The following is an 18,428-nucleotide window of genomic DNA, read 5'->3' on the forward strand; positions in this document are numbered from 1 at the left end:
TGCTGGGGAGCCCAGCACAGGGGTGAGCCTGGCCAGTGTCCCCAGAGCGGTGACAGGGAAGAAAGCAGTGAGAAGCCTAGAAAGGGGGAGCATGTGACAGGGAGCCACCAAGGGCTCCAGGGAACTGGGCGGACACCCAAAGGCATGCCTGGCCCTCCTGAGTGTGCTGTGGGGTTCTAGTTCTGCCGGGCGCCCTGCAACAGCAACAGCAACAGCAACAGCAACAGCAACAGCAACAGCAACAGCAACAGCATCAGCATCAGCATCAGCATCAGCATCAGCATCAGCATCAGCATCAGCATCAGCATCAGCATCAGCAACAGCAACAGCATCAGCATCAGCATCAGCAACAGCATCAGCATCAGCATCAGCATCAGCAACAGCGAGCTACCCCGTGGCAAACCAAATGATGTCTTGCCTGGCCACCCAGACACTGGAAAACATGACAGGATCTAATCTGATAGAAAATCAGATGATGACAGATAATGAATAAATTGTGCAACTTTGGTAGATGGAAACACCAGCCAGGGCTCCAGTGCACTCTCCTTCCTGGCCTTGCCAGGGCCCATCCCATCCCTTCTTCCACTGAGGACCCAGAAAAGCGCACTGAGTAAGATGAGCTGTGTTCTTTAGGATAAGGCTGAGTATAGTCCCTTTCCTTGCTGGGGACCACTGATACCAAAGCTGCCAGGGAATCTTCTAGCTAGAAAATGCTCAAGGAAACCCTCCCTGCGCAGGAACCACAGAGCATATACCCTGAAGGACAAACCTATAATCCTAGCTACTTAAGAGGCTGAGGCAAAAGGATTGAAAGTTCAAAGCTTGCCTGGCCAACTTAGACCCTGGCTCAAAACAAGCAAAATCCCCAAAGTCTAGGCCCCTATTTATAGACTGCTTGTTCAATAGGATTGAGACCCTAGAAATCAATCCCCAATACAAGAAACGACAAAGAATAAAGCTTGTTTCCTTTCACCCATGCACTGGCTGACGGAGCCAGCATGCATGGCGTTAGAGCCATGGGCAAGTTCAAGAGGCCACATGAACACTAGTCAGGTGGCCCACAGAGGCAGGGTGCCATTCCTCAGCAGAAGGCCATCACCTGGAGCTGGCTTCAGTACGATGTTAACTCCTGGCAGCCGCCTCTTCGCCTGATGTAAGGAATGGAGGTGTGGAGGCGGAGCCTAAAGTAGTCACTTGCTCCACTTAGCCACCTGCTTCGATATCACACTCAACCTAGTACCCACATCCTCCTCCAGTCAGCTGATGGCCCGTGGGTTTCATAAAGACATCCTGCAGGACTGTGGGTATGCATCCCGGACCCAGCCCTGGGGAGACCTGGCCGCTTTCAGGGTGTCTATGCTCCCTCATCCTCCCGACCTGGTGCGTCTCTGACGAGGATGTTGGAAAGACTGGGAGCTGGGGCAGGAGCAGCAGGAAGAGGCCAGATGTGTGCTGGAAGCTGTCCGGGATGCTTCAGTACGGACCCAGCAGAAAGGGTGCTCTGCTTCTCACCCCAGCTTCTGGGTTTGGGTGCAGCAGAGCTGAGGAATCAAATTCTCCCCCGCCCCCACCCCTGCCTCCGCCCTACTGGACAAGGGACCTGCCAGGCACCAGCTTCTTAGGTTGGCTGGTTTGGAGACAGTGAGTCTCCACAAGGCCTGACTCTCCTCTCCCTCACCAGCCACCATTGAGGGCCTCTGTCTGATCCAGTCAGAATCTCCTGCCTCAGGGCCTGGCCTCACGTTCCAGGGTAGTTTGGTGATTTGGGAGATGTGTAAGGACTTCATGCTGCAGTGTAGACAAGAGCTACTGAATTGGATGCCCCCTGAGGTCCTGCCAGCTTTGATCTCCTAGGCCCCAGACACCTGTCCCCCATGCTCTGGGGGACACCTCCCAGTTTTGCACAAGTGGCAACCAAGGCGGAGGGAAACTAGTGGGCTGCCAGGCATCCTGATCCTGGGGCTCCTCTTGCCCATTCTCTGTGCTGCCCTTTGGGAAGCCAAATAAAAGGACAGGATCTCCCCCGTTATCCTGACATCTCAGTAAGGCCAGCTTTTCCCTAGTTTCCATGATGGAAGCTTGCCCTTGTCCATGTTATACAGAGTCCACACTGGCTTATGTTTTTATCTATCATCGTCTCATGAGCTTTGCTCTGCCTCTACAGCTTGGTTACCTGTGAGCAGTTGATCTGCATCCCATTCATTTGTGGGCTATGCCTTCCCCATAGCACCAGGGATTTTTTTGTGGGGGGGAGGGGAGGGGTCCAGGGCAGGGGGCATCTTCTTGTCTTTATTAGCATAATGCAGAGGTGCCACCCCTGGGCAGATCCCAAGCATAGGTCCTTTGAAACTACTGATCTTTCCTTGGGACGATCCTGGAGCAGGTCACCAGGCTGAGAGTTGGGGATCAGCCTTGACTTTTGCCTGTCTTTTTTGGGACAAACTCTCTCTATGAGGCCCTGGCTGGCCTAGAACTTGCTATGTAGACCAGGGTGGCCTTCAACTCAAAGAGTTGCCTGTCTCCCGAGTGCTGGGATGAAACGTGTGTACCACCACTCACACCCCACAAGGATCTTGAATGGACGATTACATGCGTAGGTGAGCATTTCACGTAATGTGCCGCTAATGCCCTTCTCAGGGTCAAAGCAAGTGCAACTCAAACCTAAAGCACGGATCCAGCAAGCCACACAGAAACAACCGCTGAGCCAGTCACCAGAAACTCCTGGCTCACATTTTCCTGGCCCAGACACTGCCCCGATGGCTTATCCTTGGAAAGCATCTGATACTGGTGTGGTCACGCTAGAATCTTCCATGGCCAGTGCCTCCACAGAGCAGTAATGGAGGGCAAGTGGAGGCAAAGAAAAGGGCTGTGTCTCCAGGTGCCCCAGGGTCCTGAAAGGGCAGTGTTCCCAAGTGCCAGAGCTGGGCATACACTCAGGGCTGAAGGGGTAGCCCCGAGACAGTGGACTGGGAATGTGTCTCAGCAGACCTGAGGCTAGGGCCACTAACTAAGAGAGGAATCAGAAGAGCAAGGGAACATTTTCAGTCCCATGACTCTTCCATGATCTGCCCTGCAGAGACCAGGCCTTGGCTGTGTAGTTTCACAAAGCAAACCTTGGGCACCTCTCACACTTCTGGCTGCAGCATGGTCCTGGGTGTGTCCTCACTGCTGGAGACAGGGGGCCTGTAGGCTGAGCTTGTTGGGGGGCTGATGCAAGGCCCGAGAGGGAAAAGATATTAGAGATGGAAAGATAGGGAGGGAACAAGGGGAGAGCAGAGCCTAAGAGGAGAGGCCCATGTCAGTGGTCTGTCAACCTCACTTCTGGAGACCTGGTTTCTCAGCAGACTCTCCTCTAATCCTGAGCAATGGCAGGTTCCCAGTGCCTGGCTGAGATTCTCCCATCACCAGCTCAGGAACCTCTCATGTAGGCTGAAGAAACCCGAACAGACCAGTGATGCACCTCCCATGTGTTCTATGAGCATATCAAAACATGATCTAGAAAAATCTGAAACCCCATAGTCAGGCAGTTTTGTGTTACAGCTGTCTGCAGAGGGCCAAATTTCCACTCAAGACCTACCCTGGATTTGCTCAATGGTGACCTTGATAAGGTCCCTTTAAATAGGTCACTTTATTGCTAGGACCTGTAAGTGCTAGGGTAGCCAAGATCTAAATGAAATCTGTAGTGGAGAGCTGGCTGTACAGTCTGTAGAGGGCTGTGCTGAGGATATTAAAGGCTACTTAGGACTGGAGGGCCTTGGGGTCTTGGGGCTCTGTCCTGTGTAAGACTCTGTGTAAGGGCTCTGTCCCCTTTTCTTAGTTCAGGCCTTTCACTCAGAGACCCGGGCAGCAATAACAACACTCACTCACTGGCTACACAGAGTCACTTTCACGACACCCATTAGGCACTCCTAGGGCTACCACACTCTTATGCCACGAGCCACACTTCTGGTCCCCCTTAATGTCAAAAATGCTGCCACCAGGACCTATGAGATAGCTCAGCAGACCAAGGTGCACACTACCAAACCTGAAGAAATGAGTTGGACCCCAGAACCCACTTGGTGGAGAGAAATAATCCCTGAAATTGTCATGACTTTTGTGTGTGTATGTGCACATGGACACACACACACAAACACACACACTTTTTTTTAAAAGAATGCTGTTATGATTTCAACATGGTTTGAAATCAGTCCTGTAAAGGCTCAAGTGGCAGCATTGAGTCATGACTGGTCACTGGGAGCACTGACCTTGGAAGGGGTTAATGTGGCTCTCTTGAGACCCTGGTTGGTGCTTAAGCATGAGTCATTATTAAAAGACCAAGCCTGACCCTGAATCCCTCTTCCTTCCTGCCTCACCATGTGACCTCTTGCACACGCCCTCGTGTGATGTCACTGACCAAGAGGCTCTCACAGAAACAACTGGGCACTGCTCTACCTTGGGCTTTAAGGTATCAAAATTGTGGGATAAACCTCCTTGTTTTTATAATGTGCCTAGCCTCAGATAGTTTGGCACAGTAACAGAGAATGGACTGTTAAAAGTACTGGGACTCTGTGAGGCCATGGTCATCTTGGGGCTGCTTTCCTTCTGAGATTGGTCTATGGGGACCCCAAGAAGAATGTGTTCAGGAGACAGGGCACACCTACCAGGCAACATGGGAACAACACCATTCTCCTGCTAAAACAACCTAGAAATACACAGCCTGTTAAAATGCCCTTGGAAAATGAGAGGAGAAAGATATTCTAAGCCTGAGAGAAGCTGGAGCAGTTGATCTTCAGACTGAAAGAAGGAGACATCAAATGGAAATTCAGGCCCAGACAACAGGAATGAAGAAGGCTGAAAAATACACTATGTAAGAAATATTTAAATTGTTGGTGGGATTGCAAGCTTGTACAACCACTCTGGAAATCAGTCTGGCGGCTCCTCAGAAAACTGGACATAGTACTACCGGAGGATCCCGCAATACCTCTCCTGGGCATATATCCAGAAGATGTCCCAACCAGTAAGAAGGACACATGCTCCACTATGTTCATAGCAGCCTTATTTATAATAGCCAGAAGCTGGAAAGAACCCAGATGCCCCTCAACAGAGGAATGGATACAAAAAATGTGGTACATTTACACAATGGAGTACTACTCAGCTATTAAAAAATGAATTTACAAAATTCCTAGGCAAATGGTTGGACCTGGAGGGCATCATCCTGAGTGAGGTAACCCAATCACAAAGGAACTCAAATGAAATGTACTCACTGATAAGTGGATATTAGCCCAGAAACTTAGTATAGCGAGATATAAGGTACAATATGCCAAACACATGAAACTGAAGAAGAACGAAGACCAAAGTGTGGACACTTTGCTCCTTCTTAGAATTGGAAACAATCACCCATGGAAGGAGTTACAGAGACAAAGTTTGGAGCTGAGACAAAAGGATAGATCATCTAGAGACTGCCATATCCAGGGATCCATCCATAATTTGCCTCCAAATGATGACACCATTGCATACACTAGCAAGCCTTTGTTGCAAGGACCGTGATATAGCTGTCCCTTGTGAGACTAGGCCGGGGCCTAGCAAACACAGAAGTGGATGATCACAGTCAGCTATTGGATGGATCACAGGGCCCCTAATGGAGGAGCTAGAGAAAGTATCCAAGGAGCTAAAGAGATCTGCAACCCTATCGGTGGAACAACATTATGAACTAACCAGTACCCCAGAGCTCTTGACTCTAGCTGCATATGTATCAAAAGATGGCCTAGTTGGCCATCACTGGAAAGAGAGGCCCATTGGTCAGGCAAACTTTATATGCCCCAGTACAGGGGAACGCCAGGGCCAAAAAATGGGAATGGGTGGGTAGGGGGGTGGGGGGGGGGAGGTTGTGGGGGACTTTTGGGATAGCATTGGAAATGTAATTGAGGAAAATACTTAATAAAAAAGAAAGAAATATTTAAAATACTGTGTTGTTTTTACTTTTAAAATTTATTTGACGATAACTGGTTATATAATGCATGAAAAGTGTCTTGTAGAGTTATGTTCCATGAAAGGAAACCAGGGCCCAGCACCGAGCAGAGGGCATAGGGGTGTCACTTCAGGCTCCTACATTTTAACTGAGATGGAATATTACTTGGACAAGAACTATAGAAGGTAAAAGATACATGGTGTCAACTCCAGATCAACACCCAGAAGAGACCATATAGCCCAGAAGAGACCATATAGCTCAGAAGAGACCATATAGCTTATAAACTAAGGACAAGAAAGTCAAAGACTAAAAGTAGACCATGGAAAATGGAGGGTGAGGATAAAAAATAAGCAGGCTAAAACAAACAGCAAAACCTGGTAGTTTTAAACTAAAGTATGTTTGCCATATGGGGTGGGATGCAACTGCAGCCACAGTTACTTGGAGTGGGGACAGGGGTTGGGGGTGGGGGATCACTGATGCCCAGGAGCCTCAGGCCCAGCTGGGGGCCCTGTGGGATCTGTCTCTAACTGAAAACCCGAACCAAGGGGTAGATTTACACTAAAGTAAGATGGACTCAGCAGTTCAATTAAAATTCAGAGACTTACAGGGCTGGATACTCGGCTCAGAGCCCTAGAATGAGCAAAGACCCGAGTTCTATCTGCAGCACCAAGTGGGAACGATTGGAGACTTCATCAGACCGAATATTTTTAGAGCATGATACATTCTATGCCATCTACAGTGTAAATATAAACGCACAGATAAAACATCCAGCCATATGCTTTCCATGAGACACACTGTGATGTAAAGAGACAGATGGGTTTAAAGCAAAGCATTGGAAAGAGACGCAGGCGAAAATGAATCCCAAGAAAGCGCGAGTGGCCCCATCGGCTTTAGAAAGCAGATTCTGGGCAGACGCAGAGCGAGATTTCATAAGGACCAAAGACTCAGCCGCCTGAGATGACACGGTGAGAGAGGAAAAATACACCTTGCAGGTTAAGAGTAAGTTCCAGTTTGTCCTATGCTAAGGCCTTGCAAGGTAAGATTTCTACTTGTAACTAATAAGTCCCTGTTTCTTACTTAGATCTGATGTTAAACCACAGAACACTAAATTTGGGACCCCATTCCCATGCGGTAATCCTTACCTCATTCCTTTCCTTTCCCTGTATCTTTCTAACAATGTGTAACAGCTCCTGTGAACATCTTCTCTAAAAAGGACCTCAAGGGGTGGGCGGGGACTGGTCTCTCAAATCCTAATTTGGGATGAGGCTGGCCAGTCATAAGTTTACCCCAAATACAGCTTGCTCTAACTGGACAATTTTGGAACCAGTCTTTCCTCCTCGGGACCCTCAGGGTTGGCAGATGTGGACTCTTAAATGTGTATGACCGAGTTGGAGAGAATGAGGTGAAGGGCACAGATTTGCGGTCACGCAGGTCTCAGGGCTGGCTTACCCCAGCTGTCATGAGGGGTAGAAAAAATAAGTGTGGGTGTGGAGGAGCTAGGTCTCTATGTCGTCTTCTTCCCTACCCATGTTCACAAACACACATAGAGATTCCCCCACTTCCAATGTAAATAGTGAGTAAAATAAATCTAAAACAAAAACAACAGCAATATATACTCAACATGAATGGAGCAGAAGAAAGCAGAGATGAGCAAGGGGCAGAATAGCAATGAAAAAAATTTAATCTGAAAATGTTAAGAAGTTCTTTGAGATCCACAGAGCTGGCAATCCCCCAGCTGCAGCAATTAAACAGTAAAACCGGTGCAAATTCCCAATGAGGGGAGAGAGGCGGAGCACTGCTGTCGATCTGGCTGATATGGAGAGATATTAAAATATGAAAAATGGCTGGTAAGCTCAACACCTTCATCAAACAGACATCTTCCCGAAGGAATGGACTGAAAACTGTATTTTAAAATTCACACAGGCTCTTTACAGAGCAAAATTAAAGCCTTTTCTTTAAAGAGACCCAGACCTACGTTTTGCACTGAGTTCTGCCAGATACAGATCCGAGCTGGAGGCGGTTCAGAAACACCCGTGGGGCCAGCGCCGTAGCAGAAGCAGAAAGACATTGCAAGAAAAGAAAACCTGCAGCCTAAGAATAACTCTCATCGATAGAAGTACAATATTTTAAAACTAAATATTCACAAAGATTACACAGAAAGGGGTAATATCCTGAACTGAATTTTATTATACCTCAGGATATCTCAGAGATATCTCAGGAACTGAACATTTTACATTTTAAATGGACATGATTCAACAGTAAAAATTAAGACTGTAACAAACAATAAACACTGAAAAATTATTGTCGAAATTTGACCCTGACTCAGGATAAAACCAAGACCCTGTAAAGGGGGACCGTCCTCGCTGACAGAAAGACGGCTACGGAAGTTCTCGTTCTTGTCTGACTTAATGAATGATAAGCGGTAGGACCTGAAGTTGTGAAACACTGAGTGTCTGTGTTGACCATCTCAGTACCACGCCGAGTGTCAGCCAGCCAGACTCAAGGAAAAGAGAGCAAAGGCAACTCCATTGTGCAGTATTGGAAAGCCCCAAGGAGACACTGTAGAGTTAAGGTCATTGCATGGGGTGGGGGAGGGGGTATTTCTCCAACATCAGCAGTGAGTTCCAGAAAAAGAACATTTAAATAATACTGCTTGTTACAGCACCAATACTAGCAGATAGGGATAGAGTATGTTCAAGATGACACAAAGTGAAGGGAAAGTTTAACAGGTAAATAAGCACACATACACTGTGTTCAGAGATTGGGTAGTCAGCACTGTTTCTCACTCAGCAACCTCACTAGTAGGTATAGTTGTTTAAAAATTCAGAAAATAAATATTGGTATGGATGTGTAAAAATGGGCACCCTCACACTAGTAGGAAATTAAAGGCACAGGCACTTCAGAAAGCAGCATAGTAAATACTACATAACCTAGTAGCCCACAGACCCCCCCCCAAAAAAAAGAAAAAGAAAATCCAGTACTCACTCAAAAAACACTCATGGGAACATTCATAGCAATATTTTTTTTCACAATGGCTCCAAGGCAAAACCAATTCAAATGTAGTCTATCCACATATGGGAATATTACTCGGCCATAAAAAGGAAGAGAGAACCAGCTGAGCACAAGCATCCAGTCGCTCTTGCACTTTCCTGCCCTCACTTGCTCGCTCGCTCATTCTCTGACCATGGATGCGGTGTGACCTGATACCTCATGCTCCTGCTACTGGGCTGTCCCTGCTCTGATGGGCTGCATCCCCAAATTGTGAGGCGGGTAAGTCCTTCCCTTTTAGTTGTTTTTGTTGGGGAGTTTTATCAAAGCAGTGAGCCATATCTAATATAGAAGGCGATGCCCCTCCACAGTGCACATATGAGCTGCAAAGCATCTCACCCAGGAGGACGACATGTCCAATCAAAGTCAGAGCGATAGAGCGGGGTAGCAGACAGCCCCAGGGACTACTGCATGGCCAGAATTGGCCCGACTCTGTCACACTGTGGGCTTTGCTTACACTGGATCCACGACATGCCAACATCAGCCTCCAGTGGAGTATGCTGTGAGTGAGTGAGCCACTGACTAACAAGGGCAGGGCTCAGAGCCACCTAGGGTAGTGACATGGTCCTCTGTTCCTTCCATGGGCACCAAAGGAAAGGTGAAGGCATTTTTCTTTTGTGGCAGTTTCTGTTTTCTAGAGAGCGGGTTCTTGAAAGCCTCAAGTTGCACCTGTAAAGTAAGCAGCACACATGCCTGCTAACTGGCAGGGACCAGTGGAGGGGGAGCTGAGGTGGGGGCCGGGAGAGAGAGAGAGAGAGAGAGAGAGAGAGAGAGAGAGAGACTGCTGCCACATCAGGTGCTGGCAATACTTCAGGCTCCATGTCTCACCAAGTCCCCGTTCCTCCTCTTTCCCAGAGCTACCACTGTCATCTCATGGGGACAACATGACTTGCTAGAGCCTGTCTTGCCTCAATGTCCCCTCTTGTAAATCATGGAATAAATACAGCAGTGCCCTGGTGAGTGGGGGTTCTTGACTTACAAGATATGTACTGTATTATTGTCGACAGCTTAGAGTGCAGGGAGAAGGATGATATCCCCAAACAGGCTCAAACAGCAGGCTTGTAGGGGAAAAGGGAGCCATTGGTAAACAGCACTGGGTGGGCAGAAATCAACTATGTTTTACATCCTTAGCAAAATAAATGTTATACCCTCTGCCAAAAACAAAAGCAAAAAACTTGTCTGGGTGCAATAAAGATGTCAGTGTGAACCTTTAAAATATTTTATGAGGAAATGCAAGTATCTGGGATCTCCACGCAGAAACAAAGTGATATCCATAAGGTTTGGTAAATCAGCTAGTAAAATGAGGAACACCATTAGAACTGGAAATACGGGCATAAACCCGACTCCTGTGGTCAGCTGATTTACAGCAGAGGCTTAAAGACAAGCAAAAAGAAGGAAATCCTTCAAGGTAATGTTTCTGGGGCAGAGTGAATTAGAATAAAACTGAAGACCCCACTCCCCACCTCACACAGAATACAGAGTTAACTCAGCACAAACCAGCGTTCTGTTAGAACCCAATCTATAAAGTTCTTAGGAGACGGAGGCGACACTGCTTGAGTTTGATTTAGATAACTAGACAAGGCAAACTCTTAGACATTACATCAAATGAAATGGAAGCAAACATTTAAACTTCACAGAAAGGACTTCTATCCTCAGTGTATATATAACCATATAACATAAAAAGGACAGCCCCAACCAGAAAGAATAGGAAAAGAGTTTGAGCGAAGATTTCTCCAAAGATAACCAAATCCAATAAGTACAAGAAAAGGGGTCAGCATATGAGCCACTGGGAGAATGGAGAGTCTACCAGAGATGCTACAGCACTCAATGGTTACAGCTTGAAAAATGGAGCAGGAAATCACAAGCATCAGCAAGGGTGCAGAGGCTCAGGGACCCCAGACACTGTTTGTGATCACGTAAAATTGTGCAGTCACTACTACGAACAAATACTTGGGTGGTTCGTGGTCAGAGCACAGTCCAAGAATGGAGCCCTGTGAGAATTCTGAATGCTTGTGAGAAAACTCCAAAAAAAAAAAACCACCACCACAACAACAACAACAAAAACAAAACAAAACAAAACAAAACCAAGAGTTTTGTGACGACAGATTCTTCAAAACTCAAACTGTTCTGAGAACACTCTCATGCTCCTCCCAGGTGTACTGATGGGAAGGAGTGCCCTTACGCCAGCTGTTGTTAGTCATGCGTCTCTACAGAAAACCATGTCCTTGTCACACGTGGCTTGTACTTGTGTCACCTTACCCATGCGATCCTTCCTAACCCTCAGGTATGAGAGGAGGAGTGGGGCCTCACAGAGAGGGGTGAAGCACAGAGCCAGGAACCAGGGAAGGCTTGGAATTGTGTTCAGCTCCTGCATCGTTCCTTAAAGAACGGAGGAGCACGCGTGTAATCCCAGTTTCCTGAAGAAGGAGCTTTAGATGAAAATGCCTGGGGCAGACTCTGCAAGAACATTGAAGGGGCAACAATAACAGGGGGAGGGTAAGGAGGGTATTAATCATGACAAAGAGAGGGCTGGATGAACAAACTAGATAATCAAACCTTCAAACTGATGAAAGAGACAAGGTTTTTCCTGTGCAGGCAAAATCAAAAGTGATAAACAGTGCCGCCTGTGTTGGCGACGGGTCCTCAGCCCGCTTACTGGAGCCTCCTTTGGTCCTCTTCTTGCCTGGAGATGACCCTGGAGCATCGGGCGAGGAAGTGATGATTGAATGATGAATTCTCTCCACTTTTTGATGAGGACTTAGGAGAACCAATGAAATAACTAACTTTACAGCCTCGGCAAGTTAGGGCATGGCCAGAAAAACTAAACCTTCTACCAATCCCTTCCCACACACGTGAACTGCACTTGGTATTTCCGGTGCAATTGCAACAAAATCAACGTGTTTACCTAAATATGCACTTATCAATCAATTTTAGCTCAAGAAAGAAAGGCAGCATTAGACAGTCCTTGCACATCATCTCCAGAGGATAAGGAAGAGCTATAGCTATTTGAATCCCAACTCAAAGAGGCATCTGCGTATCATGTGGATCCTTCACTGCCTTTAAACTTAACCATTTTCCTCACTATAGTGTCTCCTTCGTGTATTATAGCACAAGAGGGTAAACGTTTGGAATGGATTCATTTACACCATAAGGGACATTAAATGCTAACCGCTTACCTAACTCTTCTTGCTCAATTAGTAAATCAGGAAAGGACCCGATGTCAACCATTGGGTATGATCCTTGCTGGTTTGTTTGTTTGTTTGTTTTTGGTGTTTTTTTGTTGTTGTGTTTTGTTTTGTTTTGTTTGAGACAGGGTTTCTCTGTGTAGTCCTGGCTGTCCTGGAACTCACTCTGTAGACCAGGCTGGCCTCGAACTCAGAAATCTGCCTGCCTCTGCCTTCCAAGTGCTGGGCTTAAAGGTGTGCGCCACCACGCCCGACCCTTGCTGTATTATTATCTTACCCTTGACTAACGTCGGTTTTAAAGTGCATTATAGAACTCTATGGATTGCCAAATTTCACTTATAGATTACTATGGAGGGATAGGAAACAATTACCCAGCTGGCAAGCTATAAAATTTTCTCAGAGGAACTGACTTTGTGATTACAAAAGTTGTCCAGCGCTCTCTCTCCACAGGCAGATCCTTGAGTTGTTAATGGCACATCTCATGGTACGGGGGGAGGGGCTCATGGTCCAGGTATTCATCAGTCTATTAATAACTCTTTTTCCTCAGCCCAACAAGTGTGATTCATCTGTTATGGTTAACTCATAAACCCTTAAATATGGTTTCAGATTCTACCTATACTGTAGGATTATTTCCAGCACTAGATTCATAATCATGCACGCTCTACCTCCCTCGATTTATTGCAGAAGGAAACAAGCAAGCTGAGCCACCAACCTGTCCTACTTTTACTTCTCCAGAAGAAAGCAAGTGGGTCCTCTGGAACGTCATGGATTCCTTTCTGGCTCCTCCAACCCAAGACCATCAAGGACAATGGTGGAGGACAGGGGACAGTGCAAGTCACCAGAAAGATGTCAAACCTATTGCTAAAGGGTAAAAGGAGATAGCTATCATATCACCCGAAGTCAAGTCTGCCCACCTGGGGTCAGGTTAAGGCCCTCTGAACCAAGGAAGGGGTTCATTTACTAGTGACTCTGAGTTTATGTAATAAGAGCCTCATTCATTCATTTGGAGAAGGGACCTTAATTTTTCCTTGGGATTTAAATCACTTCCTATTTTGCAATAGGACATTTGTATTCCTATTGGAAGGCAAATATGGGCTTATGTATTATCAGGCACCAGAGCTACTAATTATATAGGTCTCTTTTAAAGCTATTCTCTAGATATTTTTGATCAATATAATAATGTAACTAATAGTTTTGGACATAGTTTAGATCTTGGTGGCAGGGCAGACACACAATGCTTTCACTGTCCTAATAGTGTAATTTGCTTGCTTATAGGATACTCATGTACCAAATGACAATTAGATCTACCTACAACCTCTCGTATCAAAATCACTCTGAATATCCTTGTATTAAAATGTAAAAAGAGGGAGATGTCTGAACACAGTCCAAAAATGGAGTTGTGTGAGGATTCTGAGTGCTTGTGAGAAAACTCCATGAAAACAAGTCTTGTGACCACAGTTTCTTCAAAACACAGAACTGTTCTCGGGATGTTTTTTCGTGCTCCTCCTAGGTATAATGGGTGGGAGCTTACTTCAGCTGTTGTTATTCATGTGTCTCTATAGACAAGCATGTTTTTACCAACACCCTACTCATGTGATTCTTAACCCTCAGAGTATTAAGTGCCTGGTGCTCTGAGTGAAGCCAGCTATCACATGAGACCAGTCTGCCTCACACCGCAGTAAACAATTCATCAATTAAATCATAGCCAGCAACAGAGTCACATGGCCCAGAGATCCCATTACTCAGTGTCTACCAAAGAAAAATAAAAGCATATCCCCACTTCAAACCTTTGTGTTCACGGCCATCAGTTGGTAAACACAATGCTGTACACCCACACAATGGTAATCACAGGACAGTACAGAGAAAAGCAGTCCTGGGACACACTGCAACACAGATGAACCTGAAGGACATCATGCTAAGTGAAACAAGCCAGGCAGAAATGATTCTACTCAGAGCAGTGGTTCTCAGCTTCCCTAAGGCTTTAATACAGCTCCTTGTGCTGTGGTGACCTCCAGCTAGAATTACTTTGTTGGTACTTTATAACTATGATTTTTTTTGTTTTGTTTTTTTTTGTTTGTTTTGTTTATTTGAGACAGGGTTTCTCTGTATAGCTCTGGCTGTCCTGGAGCTCACTCTGTAGACCAGGCTGGCCTCAAACTCAGAAATCTGCCTGCCTCTGCCTCCCAAGTGCTGGGATTAAAGGCGTGTGCCACCACCGCCCAGCCATAAGTGTGATTTTGCTGTTATGAAGGATATGTTAGGATATCTGATATGTTACCTCTTCTGGAAGGGTCTTTTGATTCCCAGAGGGCTCACAACCCACAGGTTAAGAACCTCTGACTCAGGTGAAATATCCAAAGCACGTGATCTACAGAGACTAAGGGCAGCCTGGTAGTTGCTCAGGGCTGAGGGACAGAGAGTGACTACTAGTGGGTATATAGCATTTCTCAGGAGAGCCAGCGACAGTCTACAGTTGGCCTGTGATGATGGCTATGTCACCCAGTAATGTTTATAAAAACACGGAATCACATACTTTGAATAAGGAAATCCCTATGGAGTACGATTAAAACTCAGTAACACTATTAAACAGCTAATCAAAATACTTATCAATAAGCACAGATGACAATACAATCTCTTCAACTTTTCTCAATGTTTGAAGATTTTCATGGTAAATATTTAGAGAGAAATGCAAGTAAGAGGCTACTAGTCCTCACAGAAAGCCTATCTCCGGACTATAATAACTACTGCTATGAAGTTCAGGTTACCATGAGACAAACCTAGCACATGATAAAGTAGTCAGAATTCCACAAAAACTCTAAATAATGTAAAAAGACAAATAAATTACATACATAATATAAAAACACAAAAAGTTGGAAGAACAATTTATAACAGACTGACAAGAAGTAGGCATGTGTTCATCGGATGGAGAAGCTCACACCTACAAAAAAAGACAATCCCTGATGGAAAGCAATGTCACACGAGGAGCTGTGTCTCACAGCCAGCTAGAGGAATAGCAAGGGGACACAGGAGACAAGGGGACACAGGAGACACTGTGTCATGAGACTAAGGATGGTTTCGACATCTCCACATGCCAGAGTGGAGCATGAGAGTGGTGCAGGCAGGGGAAGATGCTGCAGACTCTGGAAGCTCCTTAGTCACGTGTCCTTTGAACAAGGGTCCCCTTCCTGGAGGTACAGGGCAAGCACCTCCTGAGGCAGGGATGGGAACTACACTGTCAGACTCAGGGCTGCCAGGGAGGTGAGTGTTCTGGTTGACGGGTTTTTTTTCACGTAGTAGCAGCTGTTGACTTCGAAGAGTGTTTTTAAAGATAAGAGGGCTTCGATATGGCTCAGTTGACAAACCTTTCCATGCACGAATCCCTGCCTTTGAGCCCTTGGCACTGCATAAAAATCAAAGGAAACAGAACAAAACACAGGTGTGGAGATGCACGCATGCAACCCCAGCACTCAGGAAGCAGAGGCAGGGGGTCAGTAGTTCCAGGCTATCCTTGGCTATATAGGAAGTTTAAGGTCAGCTTGGGATATTCATGAGATCCTGTCTCCAAAAAATAAAAAAAGATGGGACAGGGAGAAAAAAGTAGCTGTTTCAGTAGAGACCCTGCTTAGCTTGAGGCTGGGTTCTCCCTTTCATTCCCACACTCAGTAAAGGAAACAAGGAGAACTACTAACAAGAAGATGGGTAGGGGGAGGGGAGGGAGGGAGGGTGTGGGAGGCAGGAGGTAGTGGGTGAGGGGTGGGAGATGGAAGGGAAGGGGGCATGGGGTGGAGTATAAAGGAATAGGGAGTAAGGGGCGGGGAAGTGGGGGCAAGATGATGAGGGGAGAGGGTAAGGGAGTAAAGGGATGGAGTGGGGGTGGGGGTAAGGGGCCTGGGTAAGAAGGTCAGGGAGTAAGGGGGAGAGAGAGTGGGATGGGAGGCAAGGAGGCAAGGCATAAGAGGGTCAGGGAGTGAGGGAGGTGAGGGGGTCGGGGTATGAGGGGCCAGGGGACTCATGTAAAGGGTGACAGGTTATGTTAATAAGTTAATATGGTGACATGTTAGTGGCAGACTACAATATATACATGGTAAGCGTACAGAGACTGACAATACAAGACCTTCAACTTTTTTCCATCTTTGAAGATGTTCATGATAAATATTTGGAGAGAAATGCAGATGAGAGAAGACTAGTCCTCAAGGAAAGGGTCTTTCCTGACTACAGTTAACTGCAGCCGTGCAGTAGGGTTTCCAGGAGACAGAAGCAGTGCCTGGCAAAGCAGCCATAGTTCCACAACACACTAAGAGATGAAGATAAAGAGGGAACAAGACAAACCCTTCAATCTTATTAGAAGTAAAGCTATTACTAATCAAAAATGAGCCACCTCTTCCAAGTCTTTAAAAATGCATTATATTTACTCGTTTGTGTTTGTGTCTGTGGCATATGTGTATGGGTGTATAAGCCAGCTAACAACTTGCAGGACTCATTTCTCTTGGGGGATTGAACTCAAAATCATCAGGTTTGGCAGCAAGCACCTTTAGCCACTGAACCATCTTGCCATCCTATCAATTCTTGATAGGAGTTTAAAGTGCTATTTAATCCTGTGGAGGATTCATGGAGAGACTAGCAGCAGGGTGCAAATCCTTTAATTATGGGAGTGTCTTGCAAACTCTCAGTATCTCAGCTCCCATCTGCAAAATGGAGGACAGGACCTCAAACCAGCTAGGGTCATGGACAGAGAGCAAGAGATTGGCAAAAGCTGAGTGTGGTAGTGCAATCCTATCACCTGGGAGGTAAAGGCAGGAGGATCACCACAAGGTTCAGGCCAGCCTGGGCCACATAGTGAGACCCGGCCTCACAACAGGAGGGACTCGCAGCTGTCAATGTGGAATAGCCAGTGTGATTTATGGTTACCTCTGTGCTAGACTAAGTCTTTTTTGTGTGCATGTCTATGTGTGTGTGTCTATGTGTGTGTGTGTGTGTGCTTGCATGAATATGTGGAGGCTAGAGGATGCTGTTATGTGTCTTCCTTGATCACTGGAATGGAGCTGGCCCACTTGGCCAGTTTATCTATCGAGTTTACCTTGCCTCTGCTTCCCAAGTACTGGGATTACAAGTGGGCCATCACACCTTCACATGAGTGCTAGGGAATTGAACTCTAGTCCATACACTTCTGTGGCAAGCACTTTTCTTGATGAGCCATCTTCTCAGCCCTCCACTGAATTTTCTATAACAAATGTGTATTAGCTTGGCAATTAGGAAAGAAAAATGTCAAAAATAATCTCAGCCAGTAGCAATAATTTATTTATTTATTTATTTATTTATTTATTTATTTATTTGGTTTTTTTTCAAGACAGGGTTTCTCTGTGTTGCTCTGGCTGTCCTGGAACTCAGTCTGTATAGACCAGGCTGGCCTCAAACTTAGAAATCCGCCTGCCTCTGCCTCCCAAGTGCTGGGATTAAAGGCGTGCACCACCACTGCCCGGTTAGTAGCAGTAATTTAGGATGCTGGGATTTATGGCTACATGCTGTTCTTTCATATAGGGAGCCAAATTTGTCCCAAATCTAAGTGAAAATTCACAATCAATGCCTTCCTAATCTAAACATTGAAAGCGTGGGGGAAAGATGAAGTATGGGACCATGTGTCCCGTGAAAGGAAGAGCGAGTCAAGCCACTGAAGAAGATTACACGCTCTGCAATGCATGAGACACCCCAGGAATGCTCCCTAGTTGTTGCTGGACTGAGCCCCAAACTCTCTGATCCCATGTGGTAACCCACTGAATCCATTCAGAATGCTACCTTGTGTCACAGGCCCTATGAAAGTCATCTCCAACTGTCTCTGTTGCCTGGGGGGAGCGTGATAGCTACAACTGAGAAAAAGACCCAACAGCTCCTAGCCATCCCCAGTAACACACACAGCAACTGTCCCTGTTGGGGCAGAGGATTTGGGGGAGGGGAGAAGGAAGAGGACAAAGGGCCACTCTTATGGAAAAAGTGTCCAGAATGTCCCAGGCAAGCTTTTGATCACTTGCCTTGCTTGGTCAAAGCAGGCAAAGGTGAACAGAAGGGCGGGATGGCCACCAGCCAGCTCACAGGATGAGGTCAGAGCAGGTGCAGAAATGGCCGCAGGGAGGGCACTGGGCCTTGGAGGACAAGGGTCCGTGTGTGCTGGCTACTGTGGGGCAGAGCAGCAAGACTCCATGCAGCCTGGCCTTGAGCTCTTCATGAGGAGTGGCCCCAGTGAAATCTAAACA

General features: G+C 46.4%; 1 protein-coding gene and 1 long non-coding RNA gene across 27 annotated transcripts in view; one reads left to right on the forward strand and one right to left on the reverse strand.

Annotated features, from left to right (window-relative positions):
- Osbp2 (oxysterol binding protein 2) overlaps positions 1-18,428 on the reverse strand; it is a 160,269-nt gene that overhangs the window by 30,959 nt on the left and 110,882 nt on the right. The gene's annotated exons all lie outside the window — the stretch shown is intronic.
- Positions 6,795-17,126, forward strand: Gm51881. The gene is made up of 3 exons (XR_003949628.1): positions 6,795-9,217; positions 9,851-9,951; positions 12,865-17,126. It is a non-coding gene; the product is annotated as a predicted gene, 51881 (long non-coding RNA).

Source organism: Mus musculus, chromosome 11, assembly GCF_000001635.26.
Source record: "Mus musculus strain C57BL/6J chromosome 11, GRCm38.p6 C57BL/6J".
In the NCBI taxonomy this organism is placed as follows: Eukaryota; Metazoa; Chordata; class Mammalia; order Rodentia; family Muridae; genus Mus; species Mus musculus.